The 20447-nt window shown below is 40.6% G+C and overlaps 1 protein-coding gene and 1 long non-coding RNA gene across 8 annotated transcripts in view; both read left to right on the top strand.

Annotated features, from left to right (window-relative positions):
* Nucleotides 1-20447, top strand: part of ATXN1 (ataxin 1) — a 387507-nt gene that overhangs the window by 219799 nt on the left and 147261 nt on the right. The window lies entirely within an intron of this gene.
* Nucleotides 1013-20447, top strand: part of LOC309638869 — a 344192-nt gene continuing 324757 nt past the window's right edge. The window contains exon 1 of the long non-coding RNA XR_014251371.1: nt 1013-19134. This is a non-coding gene — a long non-coding RNA (uncharacterized lncRNA). The remainder of the gene's footprint in view (nt 19135-20447) is intronic.

The following is a 20447-nucleotide window of genomic DNA, read 5'->3' as shown; positions in this document are numbered from 1 at the left end:
TGATTTCTTTCATCAGTGTCTTATAGTTTTCTGAGTTACAGGTCTTTTACCTCCCTAGGTAAGTTTATTCCTAGGTATTTTATTCTTTTTGTTGCAGTGGTAAATGGGATTGTTTCCTTAATTTCTCTTTCTGATCTTTCATTGTTAGTGTATAGGAATGCAAGAGATTTCTGTGCATTAATTTTGTATCCTGCAACTTTACCAGATTCATTGATTAGCTCTAGTAGTTTTCTGGTGGCATCTTTAGGACTCTCATTTCTTTTTCTTCTCTGATTGCCATGGCTAGGACTTCCAAAAGTATATTGAATAATAGTGGCGAGAGTGGACATCCTTGTCTTGTTCCTGATCTTAGAGGAAATGCTTTCAGTTTCTCACCACTGAGAATGATGTTTGCTGTGGGTTTGTCCTATATGGCCTTTATTATGTTGAGGTAGGTTCCCACTATGCCCACTTTCTGGAGAGTTTTTATCATAAGTGGGTGTTGAATTTTGTCAAAAGCTTTTTCTGCATCCATTGAGATGATCATATGGTTTTTATTCTTCTATTTGTTAATATGGTGTATCACATTGATTGATTTGCGTATATTGAAGAATCCTTGCATCCCTGGGATAAATCCCACTTGATCGTGGTGTATGATCCTTTTAATGTGTTGTTGGATTCTGTTTGCTAGTATTTTGTTGAGGATTTTTGCATCTATATTCATCAGTGATATTGGTCTGTAATTTTCTTTTTTTGTAGTGTCTTTGTCTGGTTTTGGTATCAGGGTGATGGTGGCCTCATAGAATGAGTTTGGGAGTGTTCCTTCCTCTGCAATTTTTTGGAAGAGTTTGAGAAGGATAGGTGTTAGCTCTTCTCTAAATGTTTGATAGAATTCACCTCTGATGCCATCTGGTCCTGGACTTTTGTTTGTTGGAAGATTTTTAATCACAGTTTCAATTTCATTACTTGTGATTTGTCTGTTCATATTTTCTCTTTCTTCCTGGTTCAATCTTGGAAGGTTATACCTTTCTAAGAATTTGTCCATTTTTTCCAGGTTGTCCATTTTATTGGCATAGAGTTGCTTGTAGTAGTCTCTTAGGATGCTTTGTATTTTTGTGGTGTCTGTTGTAACTTCTCCTTTTTCATTTCTAATTTTATTGATTTGAGTCCTCTCCCTCTTTTTCTTGATGAGTCTGGCTAATGGCTTATCAATTTTGTTTATCTTCTCAAAGAACCAGCTTTTAGTTTTATTGATCTATGCTGTTGTTTTCTTTGTTTTTATTTCATTTATTTCTGCTCTGATCTTGATGATTTCTTTCCTTCTGCTAACTTTGGGTTTTGTTTGTTCTTCTTTCTCTAGTTCCTTTAGGTGTAAGGTTAGATTGTTTATTTGAGGTTTTTCTTGTTTCTTGAGGTAGGCTTGTATTGCTATAAACTTCCCTCTTAGAACTACTTTTGCTGCATCCCATAGGTTTTGGATCATTGTGTTTCGTTGTAATTTGTCTCTAGGTATAAGTGTTCTCCAGTTTGTGAGTCACCCACCCAACAGTTATGGGATTTGATTTATTGTGATTGCACCCCTCCTACCACCTCATTGTGGCTTCTCCTTTGTCTTTAGATGTGGGGTATGTTTTTTGGTGAGTTCCAGTGTCTTCCTGTCAATGATTGTTCAGCAGTTAGTCGTGATTCTGGTGCCCTTGCAAGAGGGAGTGAGTGCACGTCCTTCTACTCTGCCATCTTGAACCAATCTCCATCCTTGTGCTTCGTCTAAAATAGCTTCTTACCCTGCTTTGCTCTTTTCATGACACTTTCTGCTATCTGACATTATGATTTTTTATTTGTGCCAAGTATGGCAAGTAGGGCCAAGCCTTGCCCTCAAGGAGCTTATAGTCAACTGGTAGAGGTAGACAATAAACATGTAAATGAATACATATAATGAGAAATGAAGGAAAAATGAGAAAAAATAACAAGGGGGAGGGATGGAGCCACTTTAGCTTGGGTGGGAAGGAAAAGCCTGGCTTAGGAGATGACATTAACCTGAAGATAGGCAGAGCAACTGGCGTATGCAAAAGCCTTGAGATGAGAAGTGCTTGGCACATTCAGAGAACCTGAACTTGAACCCATGTGGCTGAAGACCAGGGTGAGTTAGAGGGCTATGAAGTTAGAGTTGGCAAGCCACAGATAGTGAAGAGCCTTGGAACTGACAAGGAGGTTCGATTCTGTTAAGTACCTGGAAAGTCACGTGAGGGCTTAAACACACAGGGTGGGTTAGAGGATGGCAAGAAAGCAGGGAACGGGGAAGGAAAACCTGTAGTTGGCCTGAGAGGAAGTGATAGTGGTTTGGACTTGAATGGTGGTAGCAACGTCAGAGAGAGGTAGGTGAGTTCAAGACGCATGTATTCTCAAGGTCAGCTGTGCAGGACTTGTAGTTTTCTGATGTGGATGAAGGATAGGGACGTGGTCACCAGGATAATTCCCAGGTTTCTGGCTTGAGCAAGTAAGGAAATGAATGTGTTGCTCACAGAGATGGGGAGAACAGGCACAGAACAGAATTTTGAAAATGTTGAGTTTAAGGTGTACATGAGACATTCTTTTTTTTTTTTTTTAAATGTGGTGGAATACAGAATTTGCCATCTTAATCATTTTAAGATGTTCAGTTCAGTAGTGTTAAGTATGTATGTGTTGTGCCACCAATCTCCAGAACTCTTTTCATCTTGTAAAACTGAAACTCCACATTCATTAAATAATAACTTGCCATTCTTCTCCCCCTGGCAAGCACCGTTTAACTTCCTGTCTCTATGAAGTTGACTACTCTCAATATAACATATAAGTGGATTCTAGATACCATGTAAGTATTTGTCCTTTTGGGACTGACTTATTTTACTTAGCACAACTTTCATAAGGTTCACCCATACTGTAGCGTATGTCAGAATTTCCTTCCTTTTTAAGGCTCAAAAATATTCCACCGTACGTATATACATTTTGTTTATTCACACTTGGGTTGCTTTCACCTTTTGGTTTTTGTGAATAATGCTGCTATGAACATGTGTGTACAAATATCTGTTCAAGTTCCTGCTTTCAATTCTTTGGGAAAATACCCAGAAGTACAACATGCTGGATTGTATGGTAATTCTATTTTTAATTTTTTGAGGAGCCATTGTACTGTTTTCCACAATGGCTTCACCATTTCACATTCCTACCAACAGTGCACAAAGGTTCCACTTTCTCCACATCCTTGCCAGTGCTTGTTTTCTGTGTTTTTGGTAGTAGCTATCTTAAGGGGTGTGAGGTGGTGAGACATTCTTTTTAGTAGATATTTCAGGTAGAGTGTTCTGTCTTCAGATCTACAGATCAGGAAGAGGTTTGGGTGTGAGATACAGATTCAAATTTAAGCTATCATCCATCCTTTCAGTGAGTTTTTTTTTTGCCAACTTGACTGTAAACATTTTTTTAAAAATAAATTTATTTATTTTTGGCTGCATTGGGTCTTTGTTGCTGTGTGGGCTTCTCACTGTGGTGGCTTCTCTTGTTGTGGAGCATGGGCTCTAGGCACACAGGCTTTGGTAGTTGTGGCTCACTGGCTTCAGTAGTTGTGGCTCGCGGGCTCTAGAGCGCAGGCTCAGTAGTTGTGGCACTACGGGCTTAGTTGTTCCGCGGCATGTGGGATCTTCCCGTATCAGGAATCGAACCCACGTCCCCTGCATTGGCAGGCGGATTCTTAACCACTGCACCACCAGGGAAGCCCGACTGTAAACATTTTAAGAAGTTAGAGATTCAGCTCAAAGAATCAGATTTGTACTTAAACTATTTAGCCTCACAAGCATGTTTTTTTTTTTTTTTAATTTATTTATTTTTGGCTGTGTTGGGTCTTTGTTGCTGTGCACGGGCTTTCTCTAGTTGCGGCGAGCGGGGGCTACTCTTTGTTGCAGTGTGCGGGCTTCTCATTGTGGTGGCTTCTCTTGTTGTGGAGCACGGGCTCTAGGCACGTGGGCTTCAGTAGTTGTGGCTCGCGGGCTCTAGAGCGCAGGCTCAGTACGTGTGGCGCACGGCCTTAGTTGCTCTGTGGCATGTGGGATCTTCCCGGACCAGGGCTTGAACCTGTGTCCCCTGCATTGGTAGGTGGATTCTTAACCACTGCGCCACCAGAGAGGCCCACAAGCATGTTTTGAAGTCATAGTAGATGAACTTAAAAACATTCCTTTTTTTTCTACTTTCATATTAGTTTTGTAAACAAAAATGATTTGTTTACAACTTCGTAGTGCTAGTGTCTTTGTCATCTTTTGAACCACTTTATAAGTAATCTGATATAGCATTCCAGGGCAGGTTATCTTGACTTCCATCTAAGTCGTTTGAGATACAAATATGTTTTGAATCTGTGTGTGATGCTGTCCCCAAGAATTTTATGCCAAGCAACAAGTACCCATGTCTATATCTATTGATTATATTTTAAATACCTTTCCAGCCAAAACAAATCACATAGCCAAGTTCAGTTAATGTGAACATGGATACAAGGAGGCATGATATATTGGGGACCATTACTATAACAATATGGGTACCAAACAATATTGAGAGAGTTGTTTTCTATCCTTCCAGTGAGTATGTATTTACAAACTATACAACTTAACCACTTACTGTGTTGCTTTAGAAAGCAATTTTTAAAATGCCTTTTATTTAATGTGACATTCATTCTTTTCAACTGTAAAGTCATACTCCCAAGAATAATTACTAGCTAAATCTGTTTTCTTCCTTTAAAAGAAAAAAACAGCAATGCTGTTAGGTGACTTTGTAAGCATGCAAAAGTAGCTTTGACGGAGATGGTTTCAAGGGAATGTTTTCTATAGAGAGTACTTTGTTGTTTAAAATAATGTTTAAGAGAGCAACAAATAATATGATAAGCTTTCTGTGGACTCAAAAATTAAGGGAAGTCAATCTTTTCTGAGGGATACATTTGTGAAAAACCTTCGCCTTATACTCAGGCATCCATTGTCAATTATAGACTTGGCTTTGGAGACTTCAGTGTAAGGAAGTTTCCATACAGTGAAAGTTCTTAAACACTTAAGTAGTGATTGAGCCCATTTCTCATAAAGGTTTGCTAAGAAAAATACTTGTCCTGCCTGTTTGAAGTTCAGTCTTTCCTAGAGGTGTAAGAAACCATTCAAGGTTCATTCTGACTTTGCAAAGCTGACCCATCTGTCCATCCATTTATTTCTTCATTAATTTCAAGCACCTTCTATAGTTTAGAGAATTTCTAAGCACAATGTAATAGAAAAGCTTTATTTTTATCAGTGTGGTCAACAAAGAGAGGAATAGCGACAAATATTAAACCAAAAAGATTTGTATTGCTATTACCTCAAAAATTGGACAAATCCGTATTAAAAGTTCTTAACCAAATCTCAGAGATTTGATTTAGGAATTCCATTATATTTTAAGACTCAAAGCATGATGATCTGTTTCTGCAGTGATAATTTGGATAAGGAAGAGAGGGTTCTAAAGAAGCAGCCTTAATATATAATATGGGAGGAATATATGTATTTGGTTGCCAGCTGGTCATTTGTCTACCCAATCCATCGTTTCATTTATTTTTACCATCAACTTAATACAGTGTTATCAGTAATCACAAGCATGCCCTTTACTCTCTTAGCATAGAAGAGAATTAGGTAAAAATAAGTACTGCAAAAAATTTTTTCCTCTTAGCTTTAAGTTACAAGCTTTGTATCCTAATTAGGCCCACTGGGCGGAGTTCCTCACTTTGACTTCCCTAAAACAAATACTGATATTGTTCATTTCACGTCTTTGACCTGGGAATTGCAAAGTTATTTACCAACCGTAACTCATCAATCCTCCCAACACTTCTGAGCAAGACATCAACATTCTTGAACTCAGCATAAAAATGGGTTCTTTGTTTTCCAGAGAATCTAAATGGTTTGCTACCATTAAATAAGGAGTGAGGAGAAGAATTAAAGCTAAAATTGTCCTTTTCTAAACTACTGCTTGGTGACCTGACCTACAGAAAATGTCTTATTTTCTGGAAATTAAAAAAGGGGGAGGGGGTGGGCATGCATCAGCTTTGCTCATGTAAAAGTATTAAATAAGACCACGCTAGAGAAGAATCATTAGAACCTCCAAATGACCATTTTCCTTAAAACACTTTCTTCATTGGATTCGGTTCTTAATAAAATGATGAACTTGAAAATGATACAGCCTGCTTGCTGTCACCCAAAGGATGAATCACAGCATGGGAACAAATGAAAACAAATCACCAGCTAAAGGGTCCAACCTCTCTGTTACCCTGGTAATAATAGTTCTCATTTTTCCAGGGCTTCCAATGGTCTTCCATTCCTGTGTAACTCATTTTATAATAAACCCTGATGCCAAGAGTTTTCAGTCAGTTCCCTGCCCAAACCACGATGCTCTCAGCCTGGGCGTAGGCACTGTCCCGCAGATGAAGTGAAAAGGAGAATCACAGAAAGAGGATTATTTCTTTTGGGAGGGAAAGGGATAGTGTACTGCTCATTGTGACATCATTCACAGTGCCTGGGTCTGTGGAGGCTTTTATGAGAAAGCAGAGATTTTTATAATTCACTTAGTCTGGCAAGTGAAGTAACAATAAAATTCCTTAAATGTCTAAAAGATAGAAGCATAGCAGTTTGTTCTCACTCATCTGAAGTTATCACCGAGACCCTAATTTGCTTTCTGCCTGACCGTGCTTTTGGAATGAGGGCCTCGTGACAATGCACACGGGTTGGTTATAGTAAAATATTTCAGGAAATTTAAATACTCTGTAGACAGTCAGCTGCAGTTTTGTTAAGGAACAAAGCCTGCTTTTTCAGCAAATCTGGCTTGCGTTCATATTAAATGCCACCTTCCCCTCTTTTTTTGCAAGGGGGAATCTCCAGATCTCATTGCTGTGTCTAACTTTCTATTTTAGTAGGCTGCTGGTGCCCTTACTCCTTCCGATGAAGCCCACAGGTGTTCTTTACCTTATCAACTTTAGGATTTGGGATGTACAGCCTACCCTAATGATAGAAACTCAAAAATAGGACTGATAGCAGCACCCTAGGCACACCTGATAGGGACCTTTTCCACACTCTTTACTTATTTCTTGGTGAAAACAAAATCTGGTGGTATTGGTGCTGGCTGGTTAAACTTGATACGTGGTAGGCATACTGATGAGTCAAGGTTGACATGTGGGTTGCGATGTGCTTGTTGCCTTCCTTCAGTCAGGGCCGGTTGCCCACCTCATGTGTATCTAGATATTCAAGCTGATCACAGCCGAGAGGGAGAACTTTAGATTGTGTCTGGCTGAGTTTTGGCCCCTTGCTCAGTGATCTGGGCTCCCCAGAGGGTGTACGTAGTTAGCTGATATGAAGCGGAAGGTAGTAACCGTGATCCAAGTTGGAAAATAGAACAAGAGCTACAAAAGCTACAAAAGTGGAAGCAGGGGAGCTGAACACAGGAAGAGGTGGGCTCTTCCCCTCAACTGGCCCCAGCCAGCCGTGCAGAGTGGGTGGTGTCTCAGCTCTTCCCCTTGAGGGACTCATGCAGGAAGGAGGTCAGGAATAGCTTAACCCTGTTTGAATGTTAATTTGCCCTGTGTAATTTACACACGGTGAACCTGAGGCCGGAGCAGTGGAGACTTTTAGGGGGTAGCAGTTAGCATGGGATCCCAGCCTGGCGTCCGGGTCACCTGCTGGCCTCTACCAGCCACCAGAATGACTTGTCACCCTTTTTAAGTCCTTTCTACTTTACTTTGCTTCATAGTCCTCTAAGTGTAAGATCAAAACTGTGATCATGAGATGCAAACGTTTTAAACTAGAAATCTAACTGTACAAATACAAAATGTGTACCGGCTTTCTCTAATTTCTCTGATCCACTGATGATAAGATGCTCCATAGATTTAATGATTAGTTTCCTGGGGGAATGAAAGACATGTTATCACTTTTTTTATGTGCTCATGATATACCAGTCCTAAGTTCAGAAATGTTAAAATATGGAACATAAAATCATATGGATATCACATAAAAACTATGTGTATTAGATATAGGCTCTCTGACACACATGCATCTGTTTCTTAAAGGCATGCATTCCATGGAGCCCCAAGCAGTCCTGGGGTGAAAGCTGACCCCAAACAGTTCTTGTTAATAGGGATCAGTGAGGGCTTAAGAGAAAAATCCAGAAAACTCATTTCTAGCAACCTAAACTGCTAGCTAGTAGCTAAGCTGGTAGCTAGGCGTTTCACTGACCATATGTCTTGACCACACTTCTCACTAAGGGAGGTCCCAAGTGTGGATGAAAAGGCGTGAGATATACAGCAGGTGGGGCAAAAGGGAAGTGAAGAAGCTGGGTATTCCAAGCCCTAGATCATTAAACTTCATTATTAAGAATTTTTTAAAAATATATTTATGTACAGAATTTCAGTTTTGCAAACTGAAGAGTCTGGAGATGGATGATGGTGGTGGTCACACAGTGTGAATGTACTTAATGCCACTGAACTGTACACTTAAAAAAGGTTCAGATGGTACAATTTATGCTCTGTGTATTCTGCCAGAATTTTTTAAAGTATGTACCTATATATGTCTATGTATACTTATATAAATGTTTTCCACGGGTTGGATGAAAATGGTTCATCCCGTGTCACTCATCCATCCATTCATCCATCTTCATTCATTCACTCAACAAACATTTATTAAGCCTCTACTATGTGCTAAGACCTGTGCTAAATTGTATTGTACAATTGAAAATACAATATACTCTCTGTCCTTGACTTATTTACAAGTTAGTGTACATGAATGCCACATGAACAAGAACTACCACCCATCATGGTGAGGCAAAAATGAATGTATATACGGAGTTAAGACAGTATCCAGCTATGCAGAGTTGTGGTGTCTTGGCACTTGTCATGTAGGTGAAGGACGTGAAGGGCTCACGTGCTGAGGGACAGCTTGGACAAAGCATGGGGAACAAACAGGTGGTGCATAATGCATGCAGTGAACAGTTGACACTCCATTATTGATGACTTGACGATGTGTCATGTGGCTGGTGGAGTGGTGAGCTCATAAGGCTGTGAAATAAAGGAGTGAAGTGTAGAGGGTCCCATATGCCATGTTAAGGACTTCAGACTCCCCAGACCAGTGGCCTAAGGATTTCTCAAAGCCTCCCAGATGCCTCCAGAAGTCCTTGGTGGTGAAGGGGGGCAGGTAGCGGGTGGAGAAACCAATAGGTCAATGTGAATAGTCTGCTTTATTTATTTTATATATTAGGTTTCCATTGATATATAAGATTTTATTTGAAGGCACTGTTCTGACTTAAAAAAACACATTTGAAAATCACTGTTGGTGATGAAGAATCACCAAAAATTATTAGAGTTGGTGACAATTATTTTATGTTTTGAAAAGCAGTATTCAGAGAGATGAACATGTTTTCTCCATTTCCGAACCTCACCTAGCAGCACTTTGCACATGATAAATATTCAATAAAATGTTCAGTGGGAATATTTTAGGGATATGACTTGTGTACTGTTGCCATAAGGGTGAATTTAAATAACATATTGCCCAGTAACTCAAAAGGAATTTGTAGAAATATAAACTCACTCTCCCCTCATTCTCTTTTTCCTTATGTAAAATTGTACTGCAATCATTTTTTTTGAGTTTCCTGTCTGTTGTTGAGACATTAGCTTTTATAGTTTGATGCCTTGGACCTGGTTGACAATCTGATTCTGTATGTGGGATTGAATTTGGTGGAAAGTAATAGTTAATTGTATTTTTTAATGCTTACAATGATATTCTGGGCAAGTTTTGTTTCTTTCTGGACGAAAGCCAGAATCCTACTGTTTTTCAATTTGTTTAAATGCAACAGCTTATACAACATATGTACATGTTCAGTGGAAGATAAAGGATATCATTATTTTTAGCCTATTACAAAGAAAACCACATTTCTCTCTTAAATCTCTTGATAAAAAGTAATTTGAACACAATTTCTGCACAAGTCATTTTCAAGAGATTGGCTGTCAAGTGTATTTTTTTAAAGTAGCACTCTCATAAGAGCCAATGAGACTGTGCAAATTTAGACATATTCTAAGCCTGGGATATGGTTGAAGATGTCAGTTTTTAAACAGCACTTTGAGAAGTAGTTAGCTTAAAAGTATAGCAATTCAGGGCACACAGAGAATGATTTTGAAGAGTAAAGTCTTGATACACTGGAAAGAAAGTTGACAGATTCACTACAATTAAGAGACAAGCAGCTACAACTCCCACTTGTGAAAACTTTTCTCATCAAACCAACTTCTGACACTGGCCTAAGAAAACCTCCAGCAAATTCTTACTCCTTTCCAGCTCCCAATCTGTTGTATAGAAATTCTCCCAGTTTCCTTACATAGTCATACACAGATACAGAATTAAAGCATTGCAGCCCACTGCCCCTAGTCTTTCAGATCTATGCAAAATGACCAGGCTGAAATCTGTTTTCCTACAGGCCTGGTATGTGTGTGTATGTGTGTAGTTGCACACACATTCATGCATGGACCCACACGTTTGTTTGAGTGTACCAGTTAGAAAGAGGAGGAAAAAGTGACTTGAAATTCACTTCCCAGCTTCTCCTACCATAACCAATATGTTTTATCAATTCTTTTTTCTACTTTTCTACTATGGTGGAAAGGCTTGTGAATGTGTCCCGTGCTTTGACAGGCAGGGTGATATCATGTAGATGTTGTGTCTTCTGTACTCTAAGAATATGAATATTTAAGTATGGGCATTTTTGCCTGATATCCTTGGGCCTTTCTGTTTCCCACTGATTGAGCTTTGTAATCATATTTAGGCATGAGACTAAATTCACAAGTGAACGAAGTGTTAGTTTCCTCTGTGTGCGTTGTTTTTGTACCACAATGAAGGTGTTTCATGGCCTGTTGCCAGTCTTACCCCATACTGGAGGGAATTACTGTTGCCCCACCGTCTCTGAAAACCCTACCCAGCTACAGCTTTGGAGTCATGTCATACCTTCCTGAATTCGGGTGTACCCCTGAGGCCCACTTCCCTTGTATGGACACACACACACACACACACACACACACACACACACTCATTCACACACCCACGTACATGCAACAGAGAGAAAGAACAGTAAATAGCAGGGACAGTGCCCACCATTCTTTGCTGTATGTATTCCCCAGCCCCATCTTGCAAAATGGGTGCTGGACGGAAGGTGTACAGTTGCTGTTTCCCCCATGGGCCCCAGTACCAAATTATATGACCACACTCATCACTTTTGGCCCCTTTAAAATTACTGAGAGAGACAGCATAAATGATAGACTTCGGGGTTGGAAGAATTGCACTGAAATCCCTTCCCTGCCGCTTCAAATGCTGTGATCTGGGGCTGTTGCTTAATCTGTCAGAGTGTGATTCCTCAACAGTCATTGTTGATAATAATAATAATAATAAAAATCTCCTTTCCCACGGTTTTTGGGAAGATTAAATGAGAACGACTATAGAGAACTGTTTTTGTTAGTTTTAATCTGAAATTATAAAACTTTAAAAAATGAATGAGTGTCCATCCCTAACTGCCTGCGAGCAGTGGCAGGAAGAGCTGACCCTGAGACCCCGAGGAGTAAGTAGCAACCTCAGATGCCCGACTGCAGGGCGCTGGCTCCCCCCTCGCCTGCACGTCAGAATCCTGTTGCCTGGGCTGCACCGCAGACCGATTAAGTGAGCATCTCTGCTGGTGGAGCCCAGGCAGCAGTATTTTTAGAGCTTCCCAGGTGAGCTCAATGGGCAGCCAAGTTTGAGAAATGATGATTTAGAGGGATTTCAAAGTCTCCAGTTCTTCTGCTGGCTGACCGGATGATACCTAGAATTCTACAACCTCTACTTTATTCTTTTTGCTTAAACAAAACAAGGACTTAAGCGTCATGCTAGAAGAATATTATACCTGACTTCCTGTGAGTTAGATTACTAAATTCTCTGCAAAGAGCCAATATGAATAAGCAGGTATTGGGGTGGGAACAAGAACAGAGGTCTCTAGAAAGCTGAGGACAGGAGCACACTAGAGCAGAAGAAACATGGCAACAAATGGAATGAAAATAATGGAAACCCCAGCAATTTCAAGCTACTTGTTGCTTTTGGAAATTAGTCCTTGCAAAAGCACCACCAAGAGCTTGTTGACTTCCCCTAAAGCTCAGGATTATGGCCCTGGTGAGTCAAGGTTCTTGAAAACTTGCTACATTCTCAAAATGTGGGATGAGGAAAACAAGTTTATTCACTTGTATTCACTGTAACCAAAAGTCAGTTAAGTAAATTTGCAAAATGATACATATTTTTGGAAGGAAAAACAACTTTTTAAAAAAGAGAATGAACTAACATCACTCCGTATTCCAATCTCTGTGACCTCTATTCAACAAGTGGTGCTGGGACAGCTGGAAAAGACACATGGGACACATGCAAAAGAATGAAGTTAGACCCTTCACACCATATGCAAAAAATAAGCTCTTCCATTTAGGTTGTTAATCCATTTAAACTATATAACTGTTAGAATAAAACATAGGACTAGATCTTCATGACATTGGATTTGACAATGGGTTCTTAGATATGATGCTAAAAGCACAAGTAACATAAGAAAGTAAATTGGACTTCATCAAAACTAAAAAAAAAACTCTTGTGAATCAAAGGGTACTGTCAAGAAAGTCAAAAGACAACCCACAAATGGGAGAAAATATTTGCAAATCATGTATCTGATAAGAGTCTAGTTTCTGGAAGATGTAAAGACCTCTTAGAATTGCACAACCAAAAGACAACTCAATTTTTAAATGGACAAAGGACTTGAATAGACATTTCTCCAAAAAAGATGTACAAATGATCAATAAGCACATTGAAAAGATGCTCAACATCTTTAGTGGTTAGGGAAATGCAAATCAAAACCACAGTGAGATACCACATTATGTCCATCAGGGTGGCCATAATAAAAAGTTAGGAAGATAACAAATATTGGCAAGGATATGGAGAAATTGGAACCCTCATAAATTGCTTTAGAATTGTGTAGCCACTGTGGAAAAGAGTTTGGCATTTCCTCAAAAGGTTAAACACAGAATTACCATGACCCAGCAGTTCCACTCCTAGGTGTTTACACAAGAGAATTGAAAACAGTCATTCAAACAAAAACATCTACACGAATGTTCATAGCAGCGTTCTTCATAATGGCCAGAAAGTGGAAACAAACCAAATGTCCATCAACTGATGAATGGATAAACAAACTATGGTATATATGTGCAATGCAGCCAGTATTCAGCCAAAAAAGGAATGAAGTCCTGATCCTGAAAATGTTATGCTCAGTGAAAGGAGCCAGACACAAAAGGCCAGGTATTGTATGATTCCTTTTAGATGCAACATCCAGAATAGGCAAATCCATAGACACAGAAAGCAGATCAGTGGTTGCCAGGGGCTGGAAGGAGGAGGGAATGGGGAGTGACTGATGGGTATGGAGTTTCTTTGGGGGATGATGAAAATCTTCTGGAATTAGATAATGGTGATGGTTGTACAACATTGTGCATGTAATAAAAACCACTGAATTGTACACTTTAAAAATGATTTAAATGGCGAATTTTATGTTATGTGAATCTTACCTCAATTAAAAACTCTCTTTCTGACCCCATCTGTTCTTCAGTTTTTCACTTTTGGTCTTAAACCAACCCCTTAGCCATTACTAAAGGATCTTGTTCTATCATTTATCCTTTGTAATTCCACTCTCATCCTCTACTTTTTCCCCTCCAATGTCAGCTTCTGCAGAGAGTCATCTACACTGGTCTTCACTTCTCACCAGCACCGCATTCTCATCACTCTTCCTCAGGCTTTGGTCCCCAGCAGAGCCAGGGGAACATGGCAGCCATGTAAAAGGTCCCTCTGCAGATGCCACACCAGAGCCGGAAAGTTCTGCATGTGCCCACCCAGCAGCTCAGGGGCCTCCCGCTTTACCCAAGAGGACTTCCAGTTTCTAAAATTTGAAATTGGGTTTCAATGGACTCATCCATCACGACATCACCACGGAATGGAAACTCTTGGGGACAGATGGGAGAACCCGCATAGCCTCTCCTGGCAGGCCCAGGTGACTCCTGCAAGCTCAGTACAGTGAAAGTCACACGCACGAAAATGTAAATTTGTATGAGAAGGTGTAAGGCTGTTACAGAGCCTAAGTCCCTTTCATTCTGGATAATAGTCAGCTCTGATAGTCTTGGAGGTTGATCTCTGAGCCTGCAGAGTGGTCTTAAAGTGGAAGGAAGCTGTATTCAACATTCTCTTAATTTCTTTCTTTCCACCCCCTCTTTTTCTGCTGGGGTCAGCAGAAACGGGAATCTTTTTTTTCCCCTTTAGATCAGTATTAGTATGATTATACTGAAAGACCTGTATGGGAGGAATGCTGAGATCTGAATTAAAAATAGCATTTTCTGTCCTCCCACGCACAGCACTTGAGTGCTCTGAATGCCTTTTATAAATGCAGACTTTCTGCCTGGCTAGATAAAAGAAGCTGTCACTTCATTTCCATAACGAAGTCATTCCCAGGAGAATTCCATTGTTTTAGCAATAGAATTTTTGTAAAAGGCCTCTTATTTTGCCTGAAAAAGGTAACAAAAATGAACTTTGGAGAGCTTATTCGACAAAACAATTAAGGAGTGAGATTTTTCTCCTCTTTTGATATGTGAGGAGTTCTAAGTGTGAGAATCCCCTGAGCCATGATATTAGGATAAACCCCCTAAACCTGGAAGACGAAGATGGTGGGGAGAAAGTCTGTTATTCGTTCTTCAAGTAGGAATGGGGGTTCGCCGTTCCCTACCATGTGGGTTCCAGAGGCATGTGACAAACAGGTGTTGCTAATTCTAAAGAGTTTTAAGTTTTATTTTTAAAGTGATGTAGGAAACTTTGAAGATCCTCATAATGTAAGGAATTTCCTTGTGATTGTTAATGAAACGTGATCAGGTGTTTTTAATTGAGTTCCAGGACTCTGGAGGCCAGCTGTGGCTGTGTCTTGCTGGGGTCCTGTGCTAGTTGATATTGCCCTTTATTTGACCTTAAAACATTGTTGCAAGTGGCATTGTTACTGAGTCCAAGCTCGTTTGGCTTGCTGCAGGACAGGCCAATAAACTGAGAGACAAGTTGTTGAGGCCAGGAATAGCAACCTTATTCAGAGAGCCTGCAGACCAAGAAGATGGTGGATGGGTGTCCCAAAGAACCATCTTGCCTGAGTTAGAATGCAGGCTTCTATTCTACTAAAAGGGGAGGGAGTAAAGTCAAACATTTCCTGGTTCTGGTCGGCCTCCTGGATGTGTTCATTTCTTCCTTCCTGCAGTCCTTCACAGGTGGGTGTGGTGAGGATATTTCCCATGAGCTAAACAAAGGTACTTTAGCTTAATGCTCATTACCTGGGAGGCAGGGTTCCCAGGAATGGGCCATTATGTGTAACTTAAGCTTATAGGCAACATTCCTTTGGTGATTAACTTGTAATAGAATACAGAGTGTCTTCCCTATTAGGGGATAGGAGGTACTTTGTTATACAGCATTACTTGTATGTGGTTCAAGCAGGTATGTGTGCATGTGCCTTCTCCCAGCCGCCCTCCATGGTGCTACCCACACCCTCCACGCAACAAATCTTTGCTCCAAATACAGTATCAAATCTTTAACTCCATATTCCAAAAAAAAAGAATAATTGTATTTCTTGGTACTTTCCCGGCACCAAGTAACCCACATCAAAGTCTATCTGCCTTTGGTGTTTCAACAGGTAATCCCTAGATTTAATGCCAAGTGGCATTTCTGTTCCTTGGTCTTTGCAGCTGAGACCATTGAAATCTCAGTTTTAGGCTAGAATAGTTTTATTAAGCCTCCTCCAAAAGAGAAGTTTTAAATAGTGCCTTTGTCTTCTAATGCTTTTGTTCTGATTGCATCAGAAAGTTGTGATATTTAAACAAGGAGGCAGCGACCTGGAATAGCATGAAAAAAAGGATAAAATACAGAGTCATTATATTTTTTGGCTTTCAATTTAATAAAACGTACAAAAAGAAGACAAATGAGGTTGATTTAATGTAATTATGGAAATCCTGTTGATCCAAACATTATGCAAAGTTGGTTAGTTAAACTGTCGCTGATTTTGAATTTGGGGAAATAATTCTGTTTTTCAAAAGATCTTCCAGTAGCCTTTAATCACGTAACGATGCTATAACTTTTAAAGCATGGTTGAAGGTCCTGGTTGAAGCCATGCTTTTATGTAGAAACATTAAGTAAAAAGGAAGTCATGGCTTTGATAGGATGCTTCCAAAGTTCTGCTTTTAATACCTTTGGTGAATTCTGTATCTGTCCAAAAGCATTGGGCTGGAGAGTGTATGGGGATTCTGTCTTGTCATTTTATAATGCTTTGACTTACCATTTGGTATTTTGTGAAGTCAGGCCAAACAGAATACTTGAGGATACTATCATACAACTCCTAATATTATGGCAAGAAGAGAATGAGCGGCACATATTCAAATATTTTTCTTAGGATTTTTACTAATTTTGTTATAAAAAGAGAAAAATAGAGCAGACACAGAAAGAAATGTAAAGCCAGGGGATTCCTCGCAGAGGCTACTCAGGAGCCATGACAGCTCATGACTTATAAACGCTTTATAAGCGATCAAGGCATGAAGCACAGGCTCAGTCCCCACCGTCTGCATTTTTACCAGGCACTTCTGCAACACCCAGACTGACCACTGACCTTCTCCAGCAGACATGAATAAAACTCTCCTCCCGGGAGAAGGTGTGTGATGGTTCCTGGCAGCCTGAAAGGGACTTGTAACCCAGGGGATGTGGAGCCGCAGTGTGGTCTCTAAGCTTCTTGATCCAGATTGTTCTGTCTCCTGAGCCACAATGCCTTCTGTTGGGCTTCAGCAACCCCCTTTGGAAGCAGAGTATTAAACAGGGCCAGGGAGAAATTGTCAATGAAGGAGCACATGCCATCTTGGTCTTTAAAATCCTAATTTTCCTGGAGACGTCATTCTATGGCTGTTCAGTGCAGATTAGGTATCTCTTGTTTATTTGTTTCCTTTCCTTCTTGATATGCAGACATACTTTTCTCTGGGTGCATAATTGTATTTCTTAGCAAACTTTGTTTTATAGCAGTAAGGAGATAAAACCAGCATACAAATACAGACACCTGCTGCGTCTATATGTGTGTGGATAAAGCCTTACCTTTTGTGATAAGCTGTGCTAATCCTAGGAAACAGTGGCATGGATCAACATGAATTAATTTTTGTTTTAACGTTTCATCATAGGATTTTTTTTCTAGCATGTTTATCTCTGATTATGTGTTCTCTCGGCAGATGCTACTTTTAGTTTTCATTACCTAAGCACAAACCAGTGAATATCAGTAGAAAATGTCCCAAGTGCATGCTAGATATTCAGGGACTGCCAGTTTGGAATAAGATTTTACAATGGATAAATCACACAAATTACTGATTTGTTGATTGAAGAGGGATGGCATGATGTGGTGAACAAGTCATATTCTTCAGAATACCCTGGGTTTGGGCTTCATCCCACTGGTCACCTCCCTCTAGCTCCTCTTGAAGTCTTACTGGACATCTATACTTTCAGGAAGTTCTGTGTTGCCATTCCTGGGAAAGGGGAGTTTTGGGCAACCCCCCCCACCCCCCGATTGCCACGGATGCTCCCTTGTGAGCAGGGTGGAGACAGAGGCTCTGGACCTGCTGGGCTGAGCTGATCCAGAGGAGGCATTTCTGAACTCTACAGTTGGCAGCAACCTTGGCTGCTCCTCTTTCTCCCTCAGAAAGAAAATACGAAGAGTCAGCTTTGGACCTGAGTTGGAAAAAAAAAAAAAAGGCTCTTATAGAGCATTTCGTCAGTTGACTGAGCAGTTTCCATATTGGCTCACGTCATGATTTTTCTCCAAGCCACCAGCAAGGAGCTCACAGAGTAAGGAGACTTGAGGACACGTCAGAGGGAAGAAAGGAAAATACCACATTCTCGGTCAGTTAATCAACAAGTATTCATCAAAGGGTTACCCTTTGCAAAAGCACTGTGGCACTTACAAAGAGAAGACAGACACAGACCCTGCCTTCACAGAGTTCACTACAGTCTGGAGAAATGGTGCCTGTTTGAGGGTAAGGAATAAAATGATTAGTATCCTCGGGAAAAGGAATAAAAACCATAGGAGTTCACATCCAAGGGAAAAAAAAAAGTACTTCTGATTGAGAAAGTTGTAGCACAGGAGGATGAAGGAAAGAGTGATTGGAAAAGGCAGGACTTGAGCTGGTCCTAGTAGGTACAGCTTGAATTTTTACATAGAGAGTAGAAATGTGAGCTCTTGGAGATGAAGACATGAGCTCAGTTTGGCTGGTACAACATGCATAAGGGGAGAAGTGGGAAATGAAGTTGGAAAAGCATGTTGGGGCTAGATGGTAAAGGTCTTAAACATCAGATTTTAGGAGATTTTTTGGCAAGCTGGAGGAACCCGTGAAGGTGTGGCATGGAGAAGTTGTATAATCTACTTTAGGATCCAACAGGGATGGCTCAGAGGTTTGCAGGGAGAGTATTGAAGGCAAGAGGACCATCAGCAGGCTGCCGTGAGACGACAGCGTCTGAGCCAGCATGGCAGCGTGGGTGTAGAGTGCATGCTTAATGGGACTTGACAACTGGTAGACTCTGGGAGAAAAGAGGAGAAGACAACTGTGCCATTAGCATGAATCAGAAATAAAAGGAGGACTGGTTTGGGGGAAAAAAATAGAAGTTTTGAAACAGACATAATTTATTTATACTGCATATATCCAGCAGCTTATTGGGGGAGAAGCCAGGATACAGATTTAAGGATCATATGCAATACAAGGAAATTATTATAGAAGGAGAAGAGAGTCGAGAACGTCACCTTGGAGAGTACATATCCTAGGGTTAGAAGGAATAACAGGAAGGGACAAAAGCCAAGAAAGAGGAGCAGCAGTCAGTGATGTAAGGAACATCAGAATAGTACTGTTTCAGAAATCAAGAGTAGTATTGGGGGCTTCCCTGGTGGCGCAGTGGTTGAGAATCTGCCTGCCAATGCAGGGGACACGGGTTCGAGCCCTGGTCTGGGAAAATCCCACATGCCACGGAGCAACTGGGCCTGTGAGCCACAACTACTGAGCCTGCGCGTCTGGAGCCTGTGCCCAGCAACAAGAGAGGCCTCGACAGTGAGAGGCCCGCGCACCGCGATGAAGAGTGGCCCCCGCTTGCCTCAACTAGAGAAAGCCCTCGCACAGAAACGAAGACCCAACACAGCCATAAATAAATAAATAAATAAAATTAAAAAAAAAAAAAAAGAGTAGTACTGGGGCATTTTGGTTGCAAGAGACAAGTAAAACTCAGAGTGATTTAAACAAAACAAAACAACAACAAAATAAGAGTTTATTGTATCACCTATGTATTAGTTTTCTATTGCTGCAGAACAGATTATCATAAACATAGTGATTTAAAACCACCATTTCTGCATGTCAGAAGTCTAGCCACGGCTTAGCTGGATTCTCCACTCAGGGTTTCCTAAGGCTGAAATCAAGGTGTTAGCTGGGCTGCATTCTCATCTGGGGCTTGCAGTCCTTTTTCAAGCTCCTGCGGTTATTGGCAGAATTTACTTCCTTGTGGTTGTAGGACTGAGGCCCTTATTCTGTTGCTGGCTATGGGATGGGCACCACTCTCAGCTCCTGGTGAGAGCCATGCCCCCTCCCACCCCCAAATGTGTTCTTTCATGTTTTGAATCTCATTCCTGGAAGAGCTTGTCCCTTTGAAGGGCTTGCCTTATTAGGTCAGGCCCACCAAGGCTGGGCTTTCTGTTTTAAGGTCAATTGATTTGGGTTGTTAATTTTATCTGCAAAATCCTTCACAGCAGCAGCACCCAGATTGTGTTTGATTGAATAACTAGGAGAGGGTGTGTGTGCACCAGGGGACAAGGCAATCTTGGGAGCCACTTTAGAATTTTGTCTATCACAATGTAACTAAAAAATACAGGAACGAATGTAACTTTTGTCATGGCTGGATCCAAGGGACCTCACTGTCATCAGGACTCAGACGTTCTGTCTTTCAGCCTCGTTCCCTGCTGCAGAGCTTCACCCTCATGTGGGCTTTCCTCACAAGGTGGTAAAAATAGCTCTGAGTAGACCATGCTTCCATGGAGAGGGCATCTCATTCCTCTTAAGTTCCAGCCAGTCTGAGAGAGGCCTTTGATTGGTGTGGCTTTGGTTACATGCCCATCCCTACATCTTGTCATCATGGCAAGAGTGATATGTATTCTGATTCTCCAAGCCTAGATCATATGCCCATCTTTATTTATTTATTTTTAAAATTTTATTGAAGTATAATTGATTCATTATGTTGTGTTGATTTCTGCTGTACGGCAAAGTTACTCAGTTATACATACATGCTCTTTTTTATATTCTTTTCCATTATGGTTTATCACACGATATTGAATATAGTTCCCTGTGC

Source organism: Balaenoptera physalus (assembly GCF_965194825.1).
Source record: "Balaenoptera physalus genome assembly, chromosome: 11".
Classification (NCBI taxonomy): Eukaryota; Metazoa; Chordata; class Mammalia; order Artiodactyla; family Balaenopteridae; genus Balaenoptera; species Balaenoptera physalus.
This window is presented reverse-complemented; position numbering and strand designations above follow the sequence as displayed.